The following is a 13,939-nucleotide window of genomic DNA, read 5'->3' on the forward strand; positions in this document are numbered from 1 at the left end:
TGCTTTAATTCTCAGAAGCATTTTGTGTATTTATGATCAAAACACTGTGTTTGTGCCTTGGTAGGATTTCATCAGGGAAAGGATGAGGTGGTGCCTTCCAAAGTGAAAGTGTTGCATTTTGCTTTGATTTTCCAGCAGGAAATGCCTGGGCAAAAAAAAGGATCATGTTTTGCTACAGGATGTCACATTTCTCCTGTTCGGGTCATTGTTGGGGGAGGGAAAAAAGAGTGACCGACTGGAAGATGGCGCGCTGTACGAGGAGGCAGGGTCCTTCCTCCCCGTTCATGTTTATGGTTATGCCAGTTATAATTATGATGCCAGCTGCAGGTGACAACAACGTAAGCCGGTGGAAATGACATGCTGAGCTGGAAAATATAAAAAGCAGAATCACCCCCAAATAAACGCCATTTGCCATCCACCACACTGGTGTCTGTGAGCAGTGGTCCGAGCAGGCTTGAGGTAGTCGCCGTGTCATTCTCGAACCAGGTCGCCTAGCCAGTTTTACGGCGACAGGTCATGCTTTGTTTTGCTGCTGACAAGTCTGCTTTGCTTCTGACTGTGGACGTCACTGAAACTATGGACCCTAAAAATGCTGAAATCTGGCAAACCAGGCAACAAAAAGGATTTTTATTCTTTCTAAACACACACACATGCTATATTGTTTTATGTTGCCATTCTTTGGTATTTGTTTTTTCCTTATGTTTTTCTCACACCTTACAAAGGCAAACTGCCCTAGATGCCCCTGTTTTACTAATACTTTGAAAAGGAAAGAGGTTGGATGAACTCCATGCTTAGAGGTGGGCAGAGAATGGCTGAATGCATCTTGTGCTAAATGACCAGACCTGCTCATGGCAGGGCTGGGACTGGGGACACCCCATATTCCCTTCCATAAAGGTGGTCCTGGGATCTTCTGATCCCATCATCTATTTCCCATATAGTTTCACTCCCTCCCTGTAAATATTCTCTGAAAGAATATTCTGTCTTCCTCATCATGTAAGGCATGCTTTTGACATTTCTAGAAGTTTCCAGGAAGCTGTGGTGCAAATGTAGATTGCAGCCTGACAGTACATAAAGGATGCCTATGAAAAAGAGAGTGCTACTTTTTACATGGGCAGCTAGTGGTAGGGCAAGGGGACTAATTTCAAACTAAAAGAGGAGAGATTTAGATTGCACGTTAGTTAGGAGCTGGAGACTGATGTACGTCCAGAGGTGAGTTTTAGATCAGTCTGTACAGGGGGTTTCCTGTGCTCAGGGACTCCTAAGCAACAGCCCAGAGACCTGTCCAAACCTGGGATTTCATGTTAGCCAGGCAGGGGAGGAGAGGGTGGAGAAGGGAGCATCACAGGAAATTTAAACAGCTCCAGGGAGCAAGAGACTTGGAATGCATCAAACTGAGAGGGCAAACAGTGTGGGCACAGCAGTCAGGGCAGGCACAGTGAGCAGGAAGGTGCAGTGTCCTTCCCATTAGTTCAAGTGAAGTGTTCAGGAATGGTTTTCATGGGGCAGGCTGCTAAACACTCGGTGTGTGCCAGAAAGGATGTGGCCATACAAATGGATCTGCTGTGGAAACATACAGGGGTCAAGGTATGGGGCTGCAGGAAGGAACAGAGCCTGGCACTGGCATCAGAGGGTAACAACAGCTGTGTGAGGTAAGAGTAGGTCAATGATCTGCTATACTTGCTGGTACAACTCAAAAAGGAGATGGAAAGGTTAAGCAATAGGGATCAGAGGAAGAGATTGACTGGTGGAACCATTCCATACCTGCTGTAAGGCAAATGTACCAGCCAACTGCAGGTCAGGAAGTGCTGTGGTAAGTCTTGGGCCCTTCACTTTAAATGTCATGGAGGTACTGGAGTGCGTCCAGCAAGGGCAACAAGGCTGGTGAAGGGTTTAGAAAACATGTCTTATAAGAAACAGCTGAGAGCTGGGTTTGATTAGTCTTGAGAAGAGGAAGCCCCCATTGCTCTCTAAAACTCCCTGAAAGTAAGTTGCAGTGAAGTGGGGGCCCATCTCTTCTGCTGTGCCTTCAGTGAAAGGACCAGAAAAAATGGTCTTAAACCGAGACAGGGAAAATTCAGATTAGATATTAGAAAAATAATTTCTCTGTTTGAGTAGTCAGCCATTGGAATAGGTTGCCCAGAGATATGATGGAGTCACCATCCCTGGAGGTGTGTAAGAGGCATCTGGATATGGTGCTAGGTGACATAGTTTGGTGGTTTAGGGGTTACAGTGGCAGTGCTGGCTAGATGGTTGGACTGGATGAACCTAAAGGTCTCCTTCAACCTTAGTGATTCTCTCCTCCAGACAACTTACATTTTCTAACTATATATCCCCAGATCTTCACCTATTTGTATTTTCATTATATTCTGATATTTATTATCAGCTGAGGGACCACAAGGACTCAGTATTTTCATGAAAATCTGGATGTGTTTCATGGAAGAGATGATTTTAAGGAACAGCCACAGCTTTATTTTTGAAACCTGGGTTTGTCACAAAGATACTCTTTCTCTGGATGGTGTTGCAGCTGTGTCCTGGCGGCCTGTCCGACCCCCAGTTTCTGCCAGCAATCAGCCCAGATAGTCAGGTTGTCCGAGGGGACAGAGCCACCGTCCGGTATTCTGCAAGCAGTCTCCAGCCAGGGAGCACAGGCAGAGACTTCAGGTGATCAGCTTTTTTAGCAGTGATTTCTGCTCTGTGATCAGCTCTGTTCAGCCCAGCCAGCTCCTTTCAGGGGTTACCCCTGCCAATGCAGATAAGAGATGGGAAGATCATATGGCATTCCACAGAAGGTCTTTAATGCAGACTCTAGCGAAGGAGGCCAGTGATGATCCAACCCTTAACCTGGACAAAAGCTGGGGTTTTCATAGGGAGAGGAGGATTGGGAAGGGGACCAATGGTCTGAGAGGGGATAAGGTGACCAATTAACATGGGGTCCTGAAGCTGGAAGGGATCTGCAGCTTAGTCACAGTGACTATGCAGTTTTATCTTATCTTAGGGGATCAATCTGCAGGGAGGATGCCTGTCAGAGGATTGGACCTCCTCCACAGGATGGCATTAGGGTACTATTAAATCTTTGTATGAAACAGTGAAATTTATTTTATTTAATAATAGAAAGAATCCTTGTATTAAAAAACCCCATAAATTCAAAAAAGGTTGAGAAAATCACTGCTAATATTTTATATGAAATGAAGGGCCACAAAAAATGGATGTGGACCAAGAACTACTAGCAACACTTCAGGATCCATTAATGCAGAGACAGATGCAAGATTAGGCCACAATTATCTAACATAATAGCAATTTAAATAAACAAGCATTTCTTTTACGATTCCCATTGGAAGCAGCTTGCCATTTTTCAAATGCTAGAGCTTTCTCATGAAAGTTGCAAAACTCTGTGACAGGAATATGTAAATTGGTTTTAAATTTCTACCATCTGGAGACAATCTGGAGGATTTGTCCTTAAAATGGATGATGATAATAATAATACTTTTTAAAGTATTTAAAGCTTTTCAAAGCTGTCATCTATTTTTCAACTCTGACTGCTATTCTTAGTGCAGTCTAGGTTGGAATATGGCAAATACTTTTATTGAATTCTTGTTCTTCTACACTAAGTATGATACCTTTGGTGTACGTTCATGATTTGTGGTTTTATAGCAAGAAAATTTAGCCACACCTTTTCCTTTCAAGATTTTTATAACTAAAAGAAATGTCTGAAATGGCAAAGAAGAGAATAAAGAAATTGGACTAACTAAGCAAGAAAAGAGAAATCTAAATTAATTAAAAATGAAAAAAAATTGGTTATGTCAAATCTTCAGTGTTACTGTTATAAAGAGATACTCATAGAGCCATAAGTTTTGTCCCATTGACAAAAGCTGTAGGTAAAATACATTCCTGTAAAGTTAATTAAAAATATCTGTATTAAAATTGATGGCATGTATGTTTCTGGATTATAATTGGTTATAGCACCAAAAGACTATGCAGATACATGAGATGAAATACCTGATGCAAGGGGTACTTACCTGGCATGAGACAGGTAAATTATAGTGTGACCAACCTTAGATCTTGGCAAATTGCTGTCTGAATCAAAATTTAGCAGAAACATTGCATTCTTCAATGGATAATCAATAAATAAGATACAGCCTACTGTTCTTTGTATTTTGCGTCTCTACTGAATGGGTTTCTTTCAGAGATCATATCAACACATTACAGAAGCTGCATAAGCATTAATAAGCACTTTGCGGAATTTTTGAAGACTGGAAAATAAAGCTCCAGAGCACAGATCAATTAACAGTTGGTCACCAGGTAATGCAGCAATTGTCATGGGAGTGCTGCCAGTGCCACGTTAAGTCCCCTGCCATGCTTCTGGGTAGAGGAAGTTCTCTCCTTCTCTTCCCCACCTCATGAACTGATACACTTCTCAGGCTTCTTGCTTGGTCTGCTCAGTGAAAAGAATGGGCAGGGAGACCAGCTCCTTTTTAATGCTTTTATTGAGGTCAGCTCTAGATGGGGGTGGGGCTCGAGGGGCTGCACACACCACCACTGCTCCCTATGGATGACACAGAAGAGCAGGTGTTCAGCTCTGAAGCATGGCAGAGCTGGGGCTTCCATCCTCACAAGAGTCCCTGGGAAGACACTGGCTTGTTGAAAACCCAGGGTAGTCATGCATAGCAGGTGTTGTTGTAGTTATGTTGACGAGGTCCGGAACATCAATAAGTTGCTCAGCGTTTTCCTGTCACCCTGAAAACTCAGCTTCTGAGCTTGCTGACATAGTTTTCTAAGACTTTCCCAGGACAGTAACTGTAAACAAAGAGATATGTATACATTCCTTCTGTTACACGTCTTGTGATGGACATCTTTCATGGCCAGTGTGGTTGGGAAAGTGTTATCCTGACCATCCAATCCCTGGCCGTGGTCAGAAACCTATAAATCCTGGGAGAAGAAATAAACTTTCTCTTCCTTTCACCACACCTTGAGCTGTGTCCATGTGATCTATTCATCTTCAGCAGCAACATCTGGTGACCCCTGACGTGTGTTGAAGGTGACGTTGTGAGGCATTCTCTGTCTAGCCTGTAGCTATGGCTGCTTTTGGGTTCTCTCCAACAAATGCCCTGGTTGTAAGGCTGTGGTGTGCTGCTCTTGATCAGGCACAGATAGATGTTTCAGATGCTGACTTTCGGCAGTTGTGTATTTATGGAAAAGCTAGAGGGTTTTTCCCTGTGGTTGAGGCGCTTCTTTCAAAGGCGGCTTGGGACACATTAGGTGATTCCCTGATCGAGGCTCTGGTAGTATATTGGGATCCCCGTCTGGCCTGGCTGCTGGGGATCTGGCGAAGGTGTGACTGCGTTTTGAGGAGCTGCATGTCCTCTTATGCCAGATCAAGAGCTGGTTCCTCTGCCCTGGGTGAGAGGTCTTGCTCTGGCTCCAACTCTGGCTGTGGGAGTGGGGCGGGGCTCTCCCTCTCCCCCGGTGGCACGGAGCTGGGAGGCGGCTGTGTCTCGGGTCCCGAGGTCGGCTTCCCTGGGATCACTGGGGCCCCCGGCGGGTTGAATGGGGGCACTGCAGGCCCGGTGGGCGTAACCCTGCCTTGGCTGGAGCCCCAGAGTCATAGGGCTGAGGCTGGGTTGGATCCTTGCCAGCAGGCTGTAGGGGGCGCAGCAGAACCGGGGGGTGTAATCCTGCTCAGCTGGCGCTCCGGTGGTGGAAGCCCAGGACGGGGTCGCCTCCTTCATGTGCTCTCCCAGAGCAGACCGATGAGGGGCTGCCTGAACGGGGGGTAGTGCCACCCCTGGGGGATGCCTCAGGTCCCATGTCCCTGCTGCGGCTGGGTTGTGCTCTGCCCCGCGGTAGGGGATGGGACGGGCCCAGGCTCCCCACCGGTGGCCGCGCACACGAATACTGTTCCAGTGGAGGAGCAGCCGGCACCATTTCTTGGACCTTTTGCCCCTGAAGAAATGCTGTTAGGGGCGATTCTGAGTGCTGCCCCCCCTGTGCCGGATTCGTGGGGCGTGGGGATGGGTGCTGTGAGTGGTATGGACGCTGGGCTGGGTTCTGATGGCCCCATGCTGCGTGTTTCCCCTCCTGCAAGCCTGGAACATCCCCTGGCTGAGAAGCGGGGTGGTGCCGTGGCTCCGCGGGCTGTGTCTCTACCTATGCCTCGGTCTCCCCCGGCGCTGGAGGCAGGCTGTGCTGAGCTGGCTCCAACCCACCCTGACTCGGGTTCCTGGGCATCACCTGAGCCTGTGACTGGGAGGAGACTCCCCTGCTGCTTCCTACCCGCCCAGCGGATCGGGGTCCTGAGCTGGTTGCTATTGGCTCAGGTGGTGTTGCCGCAGGGGGCAAAGCCAGTGGTCTTCACGGGCAAAGGGTCCCAGGTTGCTGGAGCCTCTTCAGCTGGCCTGTGAGCTTTGTCCCCCTGTCAGGTGACTGTGCAGCCACACAATCAAGCTCAATTTTTGGGCACTCTTGGTGTGTCTTCCGGCCAGGTGCCTGGCCCTGTCTCGGGGAACTCTGTGAGGCAGGATGCAACAGGTGAGGCTGCTCCTCTGGAGGAGTATCAGGCATTCCATGTGCTTCGGGATGTTTTTGGTCCAGTGGGTGAGGACATGAGTGCTGTTCTTGTGGTGTGGTTGAATACGACTGCTCAGGGCATCATTGTTCACCTAGGGGACATTGATTCGGATTTCCTGGGGTGCATTTCTGCCATGGGTTCCACACTCACTCCTCCTGTTCCTATCCCTGTGGGACCCGGATTTGCTCACCTTGTGCCTTTTGAGTCTTGAGCAGAGCTGAGAACCAGCTGTGGGGAGATGGTGGCTTCGGGTTCCCTGGACCTCCCTGGGTCACTGGACTGCTGTTCTGACAGCCAGGGATCATCCTGAACGGGTCTGCACCCTGTCCATCCTTGGTGAGATGTTGTCAGAGATTATCTTCTGCAGGTTTTTGACACTGGCATGGACATCACGATTGTCAGGTTTGCTGATGGGCCCCTGGAGTGACCCTTGGACCTGATGCTGACACATTCTGTGCAAAGAGGAAATTGACACTGACTCTTTGTTCAGCAGATTCTGTTGTCCTCTCTCATGATAGACTAGTCACCCTCCATGACTTGATGCAGGAACAGTTGGATCATGGTGATCTGGAGCCTTCCACCAGACCCTGGGACATTCCTGTTTTCTGTATCAAGAAGAAGTCTGGGAAATGGAGGTTGCTACAATACCTCCAGGAAGTTAATGCTATGATGGAAAGCATGGGGATGTTGCAGGCTAGCATGCCTTCACTTGCCATGCTTCCTGCTGATTGGCCAGTTCTCATCATCTGCCAGTCCTTTGCATCCTGAAGACAGACCGAAATTTGCCTTTCTGGTGCCAGCTATCATTAATGCTGAGCCCACACAGAGATATAAATGGAGATTTTGCCGTAAGGCATGTGAAAATTTGCTGGCATTTTCCGATGATATGGGCCTGCAAGTGACTCCAGAAACAACCTCCCTGAAATTATTTGAGGGTCAAAATAATTTTGGGATGAACAGTCCCACATCAGGAGGTGCAATTTTTTGCATTCAGTGCAGACACTGCCTGAATGATGTCCACATATTGATGGATTTTTACATGGTTGTGTCCCTATAAGGGACTGACCACGACACAACTGTCTCCCTTGTTTGGTATGTTAAAGGGGGACTCTGATTTCAAAGTCACCTCTGACACTGACCCCAGAGGCACAGTAGGTGCTGGAGGAGGTTCTGTGAGCAGTTTCTGCTTATCAAGTTTATCACATTGATCTTTCCATTGATGTCACTGATTTTTTTCATTGCCACTCCAGATTTGCATTCCACAGGTATCACTGGCCTATGAAATGATGAATGGTCCAATCCCTTGAATGTCTTGGAAGGGGTTTTTTCCTGCCCCATCAGCCACAGACAGTGGCAAACTTCATTGACCTTTGTGGCCCAAACATAGTCAGGGCCTGTGCAAGGACCCATTGTCTTTACTGACGGTTCGGGGAAGACTGGAAAGGCCATTGCTACCTGGGAGGATGGATCTGAGTGGCTGATTTTGGAGAGTCATGAGTCTGGATCAGCCCAATTGGTGGAATTACGGGCTGCTGTCATAGCATTTCAGAAGTCTTCCCAGGCACCTTTCAATTTGGCCATGGATTCTGCCTCCATGACCAAACTGGGAGTAATCCACATGCAGGTGTTAATGTTTTTAATTTTTTATTTTTTATTTTTTTATTATTTTTTTTTTGTAATAACAAAAGGGTGAGATATCACCCTGGAGTTTTAGCCTTCTGATTGTATGGAGTATTGTATTTTCCTATTATTTTTCCTTCTGATTGTTTATAATGTTGCTAGTTTCTTTGTTAATTTTTCTTTTGCTTTTCTTTTTGTTAAAACCAAAAAGGTGAGATGTCGCCCTGAAAACTCAGCTTCTGAGCTTGCTGACATAGTTTTCTAAGACTTTCCCAGGACAGTAACTGTAAACAAAGAGATATGTATACATTCCTTCTGTTACACGTCTTGTGATGGACATCTTTCATGGCCAGTGTGGTTGGGAAAGTGTTATCCTGACCATCCAATCCCTGGCCGTGGTCAGAAACCTATAAATCCTGGGAGAAGAAATAAACTTTCTCTTCCTTTCACCACACCTTGAGCTGTGTCCATGTGATCTATTCATCTTCAGCAGCAACATTCTCCCTTGCTCCTCAACGTAGTTTGGAGTCTGGTTTGTACCATGGCTCACTGATTCTAGGGGTTTTTAGATGTTAATGCCACTTCCCCTGGGTGCTAACCCCCATGGGAGTTCATTCATTTACATATTGGACAATGATTGGTTGCCATTAGGGGGTACCGGGAGCAGCAGAGGCAATATACAAGGCTAGGTGGCATTTAACGAGGCTGTCACAACAACATTGATATTTACCAAACATGACACAACATGAGGTATTTAACAAAGAAGGCACCTTATGGTGACAACATTCTACTGTTCAAACCGTAAACATCTTTGTATACTGATCAGGAGGTCACATTTTACTCTTTACAATACCCCCTCTCTATCTTTTTGATCGGGCCTTGGGCCCACATTAGTTTGGGTCCTCTGGCTCTTGGAAATATAGCTTTCTCAGCTTCTGGTATTGATCGCATACCTGTTGGGCAGTTTGGTGTTCTTGATTTTGAGTTTCTACTGTCATCATTTTGATTTGCTTTTGATCAGTTATCCCTGGGATTTGGAGGCTTGCTCGGACTGTAGACGCTACTGTTCATATTAAGCATGGGAGTACACATGGTAGGAACAGAAAACTTACAAATGTGCTAGCTATGATAAACACCGCTTTCTTTCACCATCTTCCTATAAATGACCAAAGTCATCCCACCAACTGGAATTTTTCAGGGAAGCCCAATCTTGGGTACCCATGTATGCAATTTTATATATTTCTTTAAACATATTTTTGATTACTTAACTTCTGTTGTTGATCTTCAAGCAGCACTCCGGTGAATTGAACTTGCCACAGATTCCCCCTCCATAAGCTAATAAATAATCTACTGCAAGCCAGATTTGGTAAACTACAGCTCAAGTCTGGGCTAACTGCTTGCTAATGTGGTCTAAAGTAAGGTCTGTTTTGTTAGAGACAATCTGAAGTACTACTTGGAGTTGAATGATTCTGTTCAACATATAAATTGGAGTACCATATCTCCAAGATCCATCTTGGGCCCAAGTGGCTGGCCCATATGTTCTAATTATTTCTTCTGGGGTCCAGATTTTTCCTCTCCATTCCTGAGCACTCCCCATGTCAATTATATGTTGTTCTTTTGATTAGCTCTTTTTAGGTCATCATAGAGTGGGACTCCTAGACTTGATCCCAACTCCCTTGGGAGGAGGAAGAAAGCAGGTTTAACAATTCCTACAGTGCAACTCCCTCCCCAGTCCCCTGGGAGATGGGTGTATGCTATATTCCCACAGATCCAAAACAGGTGTTCAGGGGCTTTCCAGAAATCATTTTTACCTCTGTAGGACATTCCCAATATTTGGATATCTCCCTTACTCCCCAAAAGGGGTTTATCCCTTTCTCAGCACATTCGTATAGCCTATATCCTTCATGGTAAATACACCCTTTTTCCCCTTTTCCTATGGACCAATATAGATTTGGTCCTCAAGGAACCCAATGACTATTTACCTCCTTTACTATCAAGTACCTTTTGCAAGCCATTTTCTCATATTTGAGAGTGCTCAGTGTTTTCCAAGTCCACCCCCAGGTCAACAGCAGTAATGAACATCACCTGTTTGAAAAGCAGAACATACATCATGTCATTAGCACAATTTAGGGACCTCCTGTTGTTTATACCTTCATTAACTCAGATGCTGCCAGTATTGTGAGAGGATGACAATTTATACCTTATTACTGATTCTGCTGTAAATGGTCAATGAGGCTGAGCCCCATGCGGTTGTTCTGAGGATGACAAGAAGGCAGCACCTCTCTTCGTGCTTCCTCAGCAATCCTGAATTGCCCTTTACAGGTTTCACCATTAACATATGCCAGAGTGCATAAAAAATTCATTATCACATGATCAAGACCAACTTCTTTCTCTTTTCCTTCCTACAGAAGAGCATTGTGTTCTCTTTGCTTTGCTTCTTATATTAATTTATTGCTATTCTTCCCATTTGACCTACCTCTGGCTCTTCTCCTTCCTGACTATCCTACTGCATGTGTACAGAATGCTCTTTCTTTTCAATTTTTCTTATTGCCAAATTACACCTGCTTTGAAATTTTTTTTATCTGAAACCTGTTGCTGCAGCCCAAATTTGCTGCTCAACATATACAAGCCAGTGAAGGTGAATAGTTTCAGGGAGCCAAGATACATTCCTTACTTACCTGCAGATCAGCTCCTTGAACACCTGGAGTAGTCAGTGCTTATGCAACAGGCAAGCAGTTGCTAAGGCAGGTATTCAACAAAATATACAACTAGAACTGCATTTTCCAAGGAAAATGGAACAAAATCAAAGTGAGGATTTTTTTGGGGGGCTGGTCAGGTCTTTAAAGTAGTGTGGAATATGAGATTTAAGTAAGTCCTTCTTCTGTAAAGAAAATGCCCTAAGATTAAGCTAGTGAGTGGAAAATTAGAATTTGGAATGTGAATTCATGTGAAATTGAGAAGATTCTTCATGTGATTCTTAGAAAAATCTTTACCTCTGAATTGATTTAAACAGTTGTGTGTAAGAGCAGAAAAACAGCAGGGGCTAATGTGATACAGGTTGTAAGAAATAGTTAATAATTACATCACAAAAGGATAAAGCAAAATTTCCAATCCTGTTTTAAAAAAACCAGCCTAATTATCTTAACATATACTTAGTGCAAGTGTATGCCTTTAATGTCTAAATTATATCTGCATTTTTTTAAGAGACCGAGCAAAATTTCATGTTAAGCACTGTTTCTCTGAATTGTTCCCGTGACTGTTTTTTTAAAAACTAACAACCATTTTATTTCTGTGCACAGGTAAATATCTATTCTTTGATCAGTTATTGTTGGATTTGGAGTTGTCTTAATAGTTAGAAAGAAGAGTAAAAAGGACCTGGAAGAGTTTTGGTTTTAACTAAGGAAGTGCAAAGCAAGTTAATTGGTGTCAAGAAAAATCTTTAGCACATTTAGGCATACATGAAAATTTCAGACCAGAGCTCTGAAATGCCACTTCTGTCTCTTCTCTTGCTTTGAATTAAAGTTTCCTGTATAGTTAAAGAGACTACAGTTATATTTATTTATTTTTTTTCGTTAGAAAACTGTTGGGGTGACACTGGTGTTCGGTTCTTTTCCCCAGGACTGAGATTGACGAGAGACCTGTTTTCTCTTGTTCAGGCTCGGGGTATTTATTTCTTATTTATATTACATATTTACAGAGTACAAGGAGCTATGTACAGTAGGCGCAAAATGTAACAAGGTGCAAAATGGCTGAAGAAGTATCTCTTCAAGTAAGTGTCAATCCATGCAATAATGAAATGCCAAGTAACTTATTTTCATTATTAACCCAATAGTTAGACACTTGTGTCCCACAATGTGGATTTTTTCATCCTATCCCCTAATATTACCCAAAAATCCTAGACAGCCTAGAAGCAGAAGAAGCATAAGAAGAACAAGAATAAGAATAAGAATAAGAATAAGAATAAGAATAAGAATAAGAATAAGAATAAGAATAAGAATAAGAATAAGAATAAGAATAAGAATAAGAATAAGAAGAATAGGAGGAGGAAGCTGCGCAAGCAACAACAGCTCTGTTCTTCTCTTTAGACAAAGAAGTGAGACCCCCAGCAGCTGCCCTTGCCCTCACTTTTAACTGCTTCCCTTCCCCCTGGGATCAACCAAACTATTTATCTTCTCCAGCACCCAATATGTACCAGCAGTCAGGTTTCCCTGCAACTAATGGGGAAAATTCTATAGGTGAGAAGGAACAAAGGAAGGACACCTAACCCTAAACACCCCTCCTTTTGTGATCTTTGAAATTCTTATTCAATTTAACAAATCTGCAGTCAGACATTACAAAGAAGGCATTTATACAAGCTGCTGCTGAACAGTTGTATTTGTGATGCATGTGGGAAACTCCAAGGATTTGAGGAAATCTGTGTTTACACAGCACCACAAATTTCCATCTTGAAAAGACTGAATTTCACCATTGCTCAAAGCAATGTAAGGATCTTATATATTTATATATAAATAATAATATAAATAATATAAATAATATATATATTATATTTATAATGCATATTTGTTTTGAGTATGCATCAATCCTTATTATAATCCTCCTTCATCCTATTATCCCAGTGTTTGAATCCACAAAATAGATCAGTATCTCTTGTTTTCATGTGGACATGATTTCTGAACCTGAGAGAATTTTCAAGCTCTTAGGAACTGACTCTTCCCAAGGGAAAGTTGTGGGAACCTTTTCTCACTCAAGGATTATTTGTGTAAATAAGGAATTACTTTCCCAAAACAGGACACAGATGTTCTGAGCATATTTACTCTCTTATCCCACAAATGGGATGAGAGAGGTGTTGTTTCTTCTACCGATCAGGGTGACCTAGTCCAAGAAGCTTATAATAGGGTTGACAAGACCCCACAATAAAGGCTTTTTCACCTCACGAAAAGCAGCTGCTGTGTGTGTGATTTCTGGGAACCCTCGTAATACTTTGTGTCCTCTAGTGACATTTTCAGGCCTTTTTTTTCTTTTGTGTTAAGTGACACTGCTTCAAGTAAGATGTTGTAAAAGTTTTATTCAGATTCAAGGCTGTTTTTTGTAAAGAATGCAAGCCATCATCTAAAAGACTGCAACTATCAACAGACTATTTTTTAATAATCTGATATATTATATGCAATTCTCTTACTTCTTTGCCTTGTTCATTTCCCTTTGGTCCCCTACCTTTCTGAAAATGTGTCCATTTAAATAATTTTTATACTAAAACATTATAACTTGAAAAAGATGCAGGTTCATTTTCTTTTCAAATTATCAGTTTTGCAGTTCTTGGGGAAATTTTTGGGGAGATTCAGCTTCACAGTCTTGCTGCTTCTGCCTGAACTCTAATGAAAACTTAGTCTTTGAGGCCTCTTTTGCCATCCTTGCCTTCAGATGAGAGAACAAAAACTTGCTTAGATTAGAGCTATAGGTTTGAAAACCTGATGCTGTCAGGAGTGGGAGCTCTGTGGGGCAGTAACAAATCAGGAGGAAATAAAAAACATGTAGGAATTTGTTCCTTTGGAGGACAGAGTGCCAGCAGGACATACCTTTACTGTTCTTGTACTTTATGTGAGTGAGGAACCTGTTTTGTGGGTTCTGCAAGAAGTCATTACAGTATCTTTTTGCAAGTATGTCAAGGTGTTGAGGGTTAGGTGTCCTTTTTTTTTTCTTTTGTTTTGTCCTTCTGGCCTGCCCGGGGAATTTTTTACCCATTATGTGCTGAGACAA

Source organism: Parus major, chromosome 4 (assembly GCF_001522545.3).
Source record: "Parus major isolate Abel chromosome 4, Parus_major1.1, whole genome shotgun sequence".
In the NCBI taxonomy this organism is placed as follows: Eukaryota; Metazoa; Chordata; class Aves; order Passeriformes; family Paridae; genus Parus; species Parus major.